Consider the following 11,202-nt stretch of genomic DNA (forward strand, 5'->3'; position numbering starts at 1 on the left):
CAATAATTATCAAATGTCTTTATAATTTCCTGCTTATGTTATGTCCCAAATACTCACCTATGGTCCAAACCAAGAGCCCTGTTGAGAACACGAGGATGTGGAAAAGAGAGGGAGAGATGGGAGAAAGAAGGTTAGGAAGAAGCAAAACCTTTGGAGAGGGGAAAGCGGAAGTGAGTTTGGAAGGGTAAAAAGTTAGATAATCAAACTGCGCTGGGTAGGTCACGTCTCCAGAATGGAGGACCATTGCCTTCCCAAGATCGTGTTCTATGGCGAGCTCTCCACTGGCCACCGAGACAGAGGTGCACCAAAGAAGAGGTACAAGGACTGCTTAAAGAAATCTCTTGGTGCCTGCCTGCCACATTGACCACCACCAGTGGGCTGATCTCGCCTCCAACCGTGCATCTTGGCGCCTCACAGTTCAGCGGGCAGCAACCTCCTTTGATGAAGACCGCAGAGCCCACCTCACTGACAAAAGACAAAGGAGGAAAAACCCAACCCCAATCCACCAATTTTCCCTTGCAACCGCTGCAATCGTGCCTGCCTGTCCCGCATCGGACTTGTCAGCCACAAACGAGCCTGCAGCTGACGTGGACATTTACCCCTCCATAAATCTTCGTTCGCGAAGCCAAGCCAAAAGAATTTAATTTGAGAGGCAGTGTGTGAAGTTAGAGTTGATGAGTTTCCAGATGAGCGGGATGGATGCTTTATACACGGAGTAATGGTCATTCTAAAGCAGCGGGCGGGTGACGTTCAGTGGAACTGAGTGCGTGTTCACTATTACAGTCAAGTCTTTCTCAGACGACATAACGGAACAGGACGACAGTTTGCAACAGATTGTGGGACCGACGCGAAACTTTCGGCCAAGTGCAGCACTGCTCAGGAAAGGAGGGAGAAGTTTTGCGGGCGCGGTCAGGTGATCCGGGAGCTCCGCTGCCGCGCGACTGATGGAGCGTGACCGCCCGCCACCTTCAGAAGGGCGGAGAAGAGTGACGCTGGCGGAGCTGGGACCGGGCAAAGTAGGTTCGGGCGGGCACTGACGTCATCACCCTATGATGGGATAAAAAGCGGCCCTTGATGAAGCGGATCAGTCTGTCCACCCCACACCTGGTGTGAAACCGAGCAGATGGTCGGCAGCCAGCAAGCTCCCGGCAGGTCAGTCTTGGCGGGACGTCCCTTTCCCTTCTGTGATTTATTTGAGGCAGATCTTCACTCCGCAGTTCAAAGTTTGTAGAGTTCGTGTTTAAATTGGATGTTTATTGGAAGTGTCCGCTCTTATAATCTGATCTATTTATAATATATATTCATGCAAGGCACCTGTTTTTTTGCTGCAGTCAAAAGAACAACCCCTGTCGAAGAATGAAGCTGCTGTCGGTTTGTTGTGTCATTTGCCTCCTGATGTGCACCTCGTTCCCTGATGCGGTTTCCCGAGTCCATGGGTCCCCGGTGGAGATCAGGAGTAAGTGATCGCCTTTGACCAAGCTGGTGATGGGTGGCTGCTGCAAAGAGAGAAACGCAAAAGCTGCCAGCTGGAAGATGCACTGGGCAGGTCAGGCGGCATCCTTGCCGAGGGATGGAACTTGCAGCCGGAACGTGGATGACTATTTCCATCCATGGGCGCTGTCTGACCTGCTGAATGTCTCTCCAGCAATTCTTTGCCACTTTAAATCGTTTCAATGCACTACTCCAAAGTGCTCGAGTAACTCCATGGGAAGCCAAAAACGAGCCCTTTGTCAGGGCGACATCCACTCGGTGCTGTGTGACCTGCTGAGTTTCTCCAGTACTTTTATGTACTCGACCCCCATCAACTGCAGGGTTTCTTTAACTGGAATCCTTTTCATCCGTTTTGTTCGTCTGACGGGTGTTGTGTGGATACATTGGAAGGGTGGAAAGGACGGATGGGGATGAAATGTATCACCCTGAATGATATGTGACACCGGAGCTCCTGGGGGGGGGGGGGGGTAACAGAAGCACAAATAGAGCGGGCTAGAAGAGTTCGGCGCGGGCATGGAAGGAAAACGAGGGTTCACTTGTATGGGCGGATTTGGAGTTCAGGGTTTCCCGTTTGAGTGGAAGGGCGACCCGAAATGCCCGCAAGATCCGCGGGGGGTGGGGAGAAGTGCTGATGTTCCCAGCATTTTCTGTTTTCATTTCAGAATTCAATTTTTTTTAACGTATTTAAATGTAGATACTATTGATGTGAAGTTACTGATGTTAGGTTACTATCTGGAGAGTAAAAACACATAATGCTGGAGAAACTCAGCAGGTCAAATAGTGTCCTTGATACAACAAAGATACATTTCCCAATGTTTCGGGTTTGAGCACTTCAAGGTATGGAAAATTCCCATCTTACCGAAACGTTGCGAAATGTATCTTTGTTGTATCAAGGACACTATTGACCTGCTGAGTTTCTCCAGCATTATTTTTTTTTAATTTTTCACACTGAACCATATCAATCAAAATCTTAAATATACACAGTGGCATTTTCTCCCCTTTTTTCCCCCCCTACCTTCCCAACCCCCTCCAAACCCATTAAACGTTCAACATATACAATACAATAAAACCATTAAACAATGTCATCACACAATGAAAATATACAAGAAAATTGTGTCATCTACTTTTACACACTGGATCAAGTCATTTTGTCTTCTCATCATTTTAGGAGGCTGGAGGTCCGAGGCAGGCCCTCTCTGTTGTGTTCCATGTATGGTTTCCAAATTTGTTCAAATAATGTGACTTTATTTTTTAAATTATATTTTTTCCAATGGAATACATTCATTCATTTCCATGTACCATTGCTGTACTCTCAGGCTCTCTTCTGATTTCCAAGTTGACATTATACATTTTTTTTTGTTACTGCTAGGGCTATCATAATAAATCTTTTTTGTGCTTCATCCAGTTTGAGGCCTAATTCTTCTTGTATTACTTAGAAGAAAGATCTCTGGATTTTTTGGTAGGTTGCTTTTTGTGATTTTATTTAATACCTGATTTAGATCTTCCCAAGACTTTTTCACTTTCTCACATACCCAAATTGCATGTACTGTTGTTCCCATTTCCATCTTACAGTGAAAACATCTATCTGATAATGTTGGATCCCATTTTTAAAAAAACTTTTGGGGTGTAACCAATTATACTGTATCATGCGTAACCTTGTGTTTATTATATTCTTCATAGTTCCAGAGCATAACTTTTCCAATATTTCATATTTTATCTTTATGTTTAAATCTTTTTCCCACTTTTGTTTGGGTTCATAGCTTATTTCACCATTTTCCTTCTCTTGCAGTTTGATGTACATGTTCATTATAAATCTTTTTCTAACTTCAATCACGGTGTCTGCAGACTTTCGTGTTTTACTACCATCTGGAAAAGTTGCTCAACGCTGTTCCTCTAAATATAATCTGTGCAAATTTGCGTCTGAATTATACTGTGCTGTATATTTGCAAATTGTGTAGTGAATCCATCCTTTTTATGAAATGTGGGAAAAAAAGAGTGTGTGAGCAGATCGCGCAGACATGAGGAAGGCTCAAGTTTCAAAAAATATTTTTTCCCAGCCCTGACTATGTGAAGTTCAAAGTTTTCAAAATTTTTGAGGGAATTATTTTCACTTTCTGCTTTTATTTTGATAGATTCCCATTGCCAATATATCAGCAAATGACTGGTTTCCAATACAATTGGCTAACAGAGGACTTTTCCAATGTATAGTTAAGCATGATTGGCATGTTATATTGAGAGTGGAAAGAAACTGCAAGAATATACAGCAATCTAACACTTGACATATACTCTCTGAACTCATTGTTGCCAAATAAGATAGTTTTGCTTTATTTCAGATTGGTTAGTAGTTTGCAATGACCCACTGAATTAAATGACCCACAATTTTATACTACTCTTGTCAGAGTGGGGAGCTGAGGCTTTGGCTCAAGAGGTTTGGGTGTGAAGAGGCTGAGTGTGGCCCAGGCATTGGGAGTGACAGCATCTCTAGGAAAAATGGCTCTATGCAGAAGGCACAGGTAAGAACAGATAAGGTTTTTGGGTGCAACCAAGTGCTAAGGTTGGAGAAGTGTCGAGGCTTTAGTTCGGGAGGTGACGTGGAGGAGAGACGATGAGATCAGGTAAGATCTCTTGCTTTCTTATTGCACAGATGGACCAATGGCAGTGGGAAACCTCAGTGTCCTTGATTACATCATCTGTGAGAAATGCATCCAGCTGCAACTCTTTACAGACCATGTTGGGGAATTAGAACTGGATGAATTCCACATGATTAGGTGGGGGTAGGGTGGGGGGGAGTGATAGGGAGGAGTTACAGAGAGGCATTACAGAGAGGCTGTCACATCTAAGATGTAGCAAGCAGGTGACTGTCAGGAGAGGCAAAGCATAAAAGCAGTCAGTGCTGGGTATCTCTGTGGCTGATTTCCCCAAAATACGTATTCTGCTTTGGATATCATTCAGGGAGATGACCTTCTAGGGGAGAGCCACTCATATCTGTCATGGAGTCTGGTTCTGTGGCTCAGAAAGGAAAAAGGGAGAGGAGGAGAGTGAGAATGATGGGGTTGATAAGTTAGGGGAACAGACATGAGATTAAGGATGAAATTGAGACCCCAGATGGTATGCTGCCTCCCAGATGCCAGGGTCAGAGATGTTTCTGTTTGAGACTACAGAATTCTTGAGAGGGAGGGCTAGCAGCCAAAAATCGTAGTACCACATTGGTACCAATGACATAAATAGGACAAGGGATGAGATCCTGAAAAAGTGAATATAAAGAGTTAGAAAGGAAGCTAAAAGCAGCAATCACTGGATTGCTGCCTTCACCATGCATAATTGAAGGTAAGAATAAGAGGTTCTGGCAGATGAATGCATGGCTGAAGAGTTGGTGCATGCATCAGGCAGGTTTTCAGATTTGTGGATCATCGGAACCTCTTCTGGGGAAGATATGACCTGTACAAAAGGGATGGGTTCCACCTGAAGTGGAGAGAAACCAATGCCTTTGCAGTTAGGTTTGTGAGAGCTGTTGGGGGTTTAAACTAGTTGATGGTGAGATGGGAACCAGAGTGTTGGGTCAGATGCTGGCATAGTTTGTGGAAAGGTGGATCCTATGTTTACTGAGTCCTTGTGGGTCTAAGGATAAGCAATGATAGGTCATAAATGCAGTTATTTAGATGGATTGTAATGTGTTGATTTATGAAGTATTAAGAATAAGGATGGTGAACTTAAGAGCATGGATCAGCACGTGAAATTATGTGGTGGCTGTCGGAAGGGCAGGAGTGGCTGCTTGCTGTTCTGGGGCTTACACGTTTCAAAACCGGTAGGGATAGAGGTGAAAAAAAGGAGGGTAGTCTCATGACTAATCAGAAATAGTATCACAACTGCAGAAAGAGAGCATGACATGGAGGGATCTTTCACTGAGTCACTGTGGGTGGAAGTTGGAAACAAGAAAGGGAGTGATCACTCGTTTGGGAATATTCCATGGGCCCCTAAATAGCTACTGAGACATTGAGGAGCAAAAAAGTGGGCAGATTTTGGAAAGGTGCAAATATAACAGGGTTGTTGTCATGGGTAACTTCAACTTTCCTAATATTGGCTGGCATCTCCTTCGTGCAAAAGTATTAGATGAGACAGAATTTGTCAGGTGTGTCCAGGAAAGATACCTGACACAGTATGTGGACAGGCTGACCTGAGCAGAGGCCATACTGGATCTAGTACTGTATAATGAACCTGGTCAAGTGACAGACTACTCAGTGGGTGAGCATTTCAGTAATTGTGACCACAACATCTTGATTTTTAACATAGCCACGGACAAGGATAGGAGCAGACAATATTTAATTGGGAGAGGTAGACACTTGGGAGCAGATATTCTCAGAAAAATGCACAGCAAAAATGTAGAGGATGTTTTGGGACCACTTGGATGGGACTCTCCATATGATTGTCCCACTGGGACAGAAGAAAAATTGTAAGGAAAAGGAACCATGATTGACAAGAGGTGGAACTATACATCATAGTCATGCAGTGTAGAAACAGACCCTTTGGCACAATTTGCCAATGTCGTCCTAAATGTCCCACCCACATTAAAACCACCTGCCTGCATTTGGCTCATATCCATCTAAACTCATCCTGTCCATGTATTTGTCCAATTTTCTTCATGCTTCTCAGTACCTGCCTCAACCACCTCCTCTGGCAGCTCATTCCATCACCCTCTGTGTCAAAGAGTTAGCCCTCACTTTAAACTTGTGTCCTCTGGTTATGAATTCCCCTGCTCTAGGCAAAAGTCACTGTGTTTACCCAATCTAGTCAAAAGGAGAAGCAATTACAATGTTTAGGAAACTAAAATCAGGCAAAGATCATGGGGATTAATGGAAAGGTAACCAGGAAGGAACTTGAGAAAGGACTTAATATAAAATGGGACATGACAAGATCTTGGCAAGTACGATTCAGGAAAACCCCAAGGCGTTCTACCACTATGTGAACAATTAGATGACTAGAATGAGGGTAGGACTATTCAGGGATAAAGGGGAGACACATGAGTATGAAGGTAGGGGAGGTTCTCAATGATACTTTGCTTCAGTGTTCATCTGGGAGATAGCCTTGGCTCAAGATTATTTTATTGTCATGGAATAAAACAGGCATAAATGTTATACAAAATTGCCTTTAGTCTGCCATAAAGCAAAGATTTGAGGTCAGCGTGGAAACAGAGAATCAGAATTTATTGTCATGAACACGTCATGAAATTTGTGGTTTTGTGGCAGCATCGCAGGTTCAAATATTGCTATGAATTACAGTTTTTTTTAAATAAGAAAGTGAGGTAGTGCCTTTGGATCATTGCCCATTCAGAAATCCGATGGCAGAGGGGAAGACACTGTTTGTGTTCTGTTGGCTGTTTGTTTTTAGGCTCCTCTACCTCCTTCCCAATGGTAGCAATGTGAAGAGGGTATGGCCTGGGTGGTGAGTGTCCTTGAGGATAAAGGCTGCTTCTTCATTTTCATCTGTGACTCTACCAATGATGGTGGTATCATCAGCAAATTTGTATTGTGCCAAGCCACACAGTTGCAGGTGTAGAATGAGTAGAGTCATGGGCTAAATATGGATCCTTGAGGTGTGCCTGTGTTGATTGCCAGTGAGGAGCATACATTGTTTCTGATTCTTATTGACTGCGGTCCTCTGATGAGGAAGTCAAGGATCAGTTGCAGGGTGGGGGCGGGGGAATGTTGCGGAGTGTGCAGGTGCCCAGGTTTTGGGGCTTGCTAAGCAGTACTGAGGGTATGATGATGTTGAAAGCTGAGCTCTCGTCGATGAAAGGTAGCCTGATGTACATGTTGCTGATGTCTAGGTGATCCAGGGCTGAGTGGGGAGCCAGTGAGATTGCACATGCTGTGAAGCAATTGTGGTGTAAGCCCAATTGCAGTAGATCCAGATCTTTACTGAGGCTTTTCATCACAGAGGATGTGAGTGCTGCTGGGCGATATTCATTGAAAAAAGGCAAATATGCTGGAGCATTTTGAGATTAAGAAAGAGGTAGTGCTGGAACTTCTGAAGAACATTTGGATAAATAAATCTCCAGGACCAGAAGGGAAGAGATTGCTGGGACATTGCTTAATGATTTTTGAGTCCTCCCTAGTCAAGGGAGTGTGAGTGGAGGATGGCAAATCTAGTTCTCTTGCTTAAGAAAGGTAATGGGGTCAAACCTGGGAATTATTGACAGTGAGTCTTCTGCCAGTGGTTGGCAAACTATTGGAGAGAATTCTTGGGGACTGGATTTACAAGCATTTAAAGAAATATAGTCTTAATAGGAATAGTCAGCTTTGTGAGGGGCAAGTCATGCTACAGAGCCGAATTGAGTTTTTCAAGGAAGTGACAAAAGAAATTGATGAAGGTAGGGCAGAGGATGTAGTGCTTTGGGATTTTAGTAAGGTGTTTGACATGGTAGGCTCATCCAGAAAGTGATGCACAGGATCCATGGAAATCTGGCTGTGTGGATTCTGATTGGCTTGCACACAGATCAGAGGGTGGTAGTATTCTGGAACTCCTACTCTTTGTGATTTTTTATGAATGACTTGGAGAGGAAATGGAGAAGTGAGTTCTTAAGTCTGCAGATGGTTGAAGGTGTTGTAATCGTGTAGAAGGTTGTGGATTACAATGGGATAAAGACAGGATACAGAGTTGGGTGAGAAGTGGCAGATGGGAGTGCAATCCACATACGTGTGAAGTGATGCACTTTCGAAGATCTAATTTGAAGGCAGAGTTAATGGTTAATGTCAGAATTATTAACAGTGTGGAGGAAGAGAGATCTTGTCCAACACCGATCTCTTAAGGTTGCCATAGGATGGTTAAGAAGGTGATGGTGTGCTGGCCTTCATTAGTTGGGGGATTAGTAGGTTCAAGAGCTGCAAGGTAATGTTGTAGCTCTATAAAACTCTGTTTAGTCCACATTGAGAGTATTGTGTTCAGTCAGTCAAAGGATGTGGAAGCTTTACCAGGTTACTGATTGGATTGGTGAAATTTCTTATGAAGAAAAATAAGTGAGCTCAGGTTTTTCTCATGGAGGGATAGAGAATAAGAGGTATCATAATAGAACTGTACGAGGATTATGTGAAACGGGTGAACAGCCAGATCAAAGCTAATCCATTTAAGGTGAGTGGAGCAACATTTAAGGGAGATGTTAGAGGTATTTTTTTTCCAACACAGAAAGTGGTGGGTGTGTGGAATGCATTGCTGGAGTGGTGATGGAGACTGATACAATAGGGAGATTTAAAAAGACAGGCACATGGGTATGTGAAAAATGGACAGTTATGGACTTTGAGGGAGGGAACGGTTAGGTTGACAAAGACTAGTTTTATATAGGTTGTTACAAATATCATGGTCCATACTGTGCTGCACTTTCACGTCCTCCAGCATTTTACACATGATGCCAGTGGATTGCTTCATTGAGGATTGATGCAGCCAAGGTTTCTTCTTCAACAGAGCAAAGCAACTCCTATGGAAGCATAAGAGGGCAACGTATATCAAAATTCTATCACAGGAATACAGAGCAGGATAGTATTATGACAATTTAAGAATCTGGATGACCATAATCCTGAATTTAATCAATGGTGCATGATATTTTAGTTTGTTTGACAAAGCAGAATATTACTGCTATGGCGGCGCAATTACTTGTAACGAACCGGCCCCGCTTGTACCGCCGTGCCGGCTGGGCAGTTGAGGGTACAGAATGCCGTCGGGGGACCTCCTTGCCTCGTTGGAGCTGAGCACGTGCCCCAGGCAGCGTGATGACATCACCGCCCATGCAGGGGAAGAGCTCACGCTGCCCTTAAAGGGACACGCACAGGTTTTGAATTAAACTGCCATTGAAACTCACAACGTGGTGGTGGAGAGTAGCTGCCACTACATTGGTGACCCTGGCCTGTACCTGGCCATCAGGCATTTCTGATATTTCCTGGAGGGCAGACCATTTACTGTGTTCACTGACCACAGGCCGCTCACACAAGCCCTTGTGATAGCAAAAGACCCCTGGTCAGCTTGCTAGTGGCGGCACCTATCCTATGTGTCAGAATTCACCACCGACATTCGGCGCCAGGCAGGTAAAGACAATGTTGTGGCAGATGCACTTTTGCGGCCCGCCATCCACAGCCTCACCCCCAGCTTGAACTACGTCCATTTAGCACAGGCGCAAAGGGAGGATGCAGAAACACAGGCCCTCCGTACCGCCATTACAGGACTCCAATTTCGGGACTTCCGGGCAGCCCAGACACTCTGCTCTGCGATGTTTCCACCGGCTCGCCGTGCCTTGTAGTCCCGCCGTAGTGGAGGTCGTGGGTTTTCAGCATGGTCCACGATTTGGCCCACCCCTCAGTAAAGACATCGGTTTGGATGGTTGCAGAGTGTTTTGTGTGGCATGGGATCAAAAAATAAGTAGCCCAGATGGCGAGGAGCTGCACGCAGTGCCAGTCCTCCAAAGTCCACCATCATATAAAAGCCCCAATACAACAATTTGACACGTGGCCAAGAGATTCCAACATATACTAGTGGACATTGTGGGCCCCCTGCCGGAATCCAGGGACGCCCGCTACTTGTTGAAGGTGGTCGACCGAGTGACAAGGTGGCCGGAAGGCATTCCACTAAAAGACATTTTCGCCAAGACGTATGGCATGAACTTACTCACTCACTGGATTGCCAGGTTCGGAGTCCCGGCGCACATTACCAGCGACAGAGGTGCCCAATTCATGTCTGCCCTCTGGGCGCAAGTGGTGAGCCTTTTGGGAATTGAGCTCCACCACTCCATGGCTTATCACCTTCAAGCCAACGGCCGAGTGGAGCGATTCCACTGGCACCTTGAGTCAGCTCTCATGGCTCACCTCACCGGCCCCAGTTGGGCAGACGAGTTGCCCTGGGTTCTGCTTGGCATCAGGACAGCCCCGAAGGAGAATCTGCAGGTATCATCCCTGGAGATGATTTATGGTGCGCCATTGTTGCTACCCGGAGAGCTTTTTGGCCCAGACACAGACTTGGCAGCCAACAATCTGACCTTATTGGCAGACCTTCAGAGTAAGCTCGCCTCGCTAGTCCCCCCACCTCCGTCCCACCACGGTGGCTGACCGTCCAGTCTGCCCAAGGAACTGGATGCAGCCGAGTACATTTTCATCCAGTGAGATTTGCACACCGTGCCCCTGCGGCGCTCTTATGAAGGCCCCTACAGAGTCCTGCAGCGATCGGGCAAGACTTTCACTTTAGACATTGGGGGCAAAGGAGAACTATTCACGATCGAGCCTCAAGGCGGCGCACCTGGACCCCAGTCAGCCAGTTCAAACGGCCCAACCGAAGCGCCGAGGCCGACCGCCCAAGCAGCAAGATGTGTGTGCCAGTTCTCGGGGGGGGGGGGGGGTTTGTGTGGTGGTTTGTACCGCCACACTGGTGGGCAGTTGGAGTACAGGGAGCCGTCAGGGGACCTCCTTGCCTCATTGTTGGAGCTGAGCGCGTGTCCCAGGCAACATGATGTCACCGCCCATGCGGAGGCGGAGCTCACGCTGCCCTTAAAGGGGCACACGCGGGTTTTGTCTGAAACTGCCTTTGAAAGTGTCAACGTGGTGGTGGAGGGTCTTTTTCCTCGAGGCTGCAGCTACACTGCTATATTTCTGGGTTGGTAGCAAAATCAAGTCCTATCATGCTGAACACTGACACACCCAAGGGCTGTGTGCTTAGCCCATTATTGTTCATGCTGCT

The 11,202-nt window shown here is 45.9% G+C and overlaps 1 long non-coding RNA gene across 1 annotated transcript; it reads right to left on the reverse strand.

The window, feature by feature from the left end:
• Positions 1–8,797: 8,797 nt before the first annotated feature.
• LOC138761751 (uncharacterized) lies at positions 8,798–10,943 on the reverse strand. Its single transcript, XR_011356486.1, has 2 exons — positions 10,765–10,943; positions 8,798–8,959 (listed from the first exon to the last, which is right to left on the reverse strand). It is a non-coding gene; the product is annotated as an uncharacterized lncRNA (long non-coding RNA).
• Between the last annotated feature and the right edge of the window lie 259 nt (positions 10,944–11,202).

Source organism: Narcine bancroftii, chromosome 4, assembly GCF_036971445.1.
Source record: "Narcine bancroftii isolate sNarBan1 chromosome 4, sNarBan1.hap1, whole genome shotgun sequence".
NCBI classification, from domain to species: Eukaryota; Metazoa; Chordata; class Chondrichthyes; order Torpediniformes; family Narcinidae; genus Narcine; species Narcine bancroftii.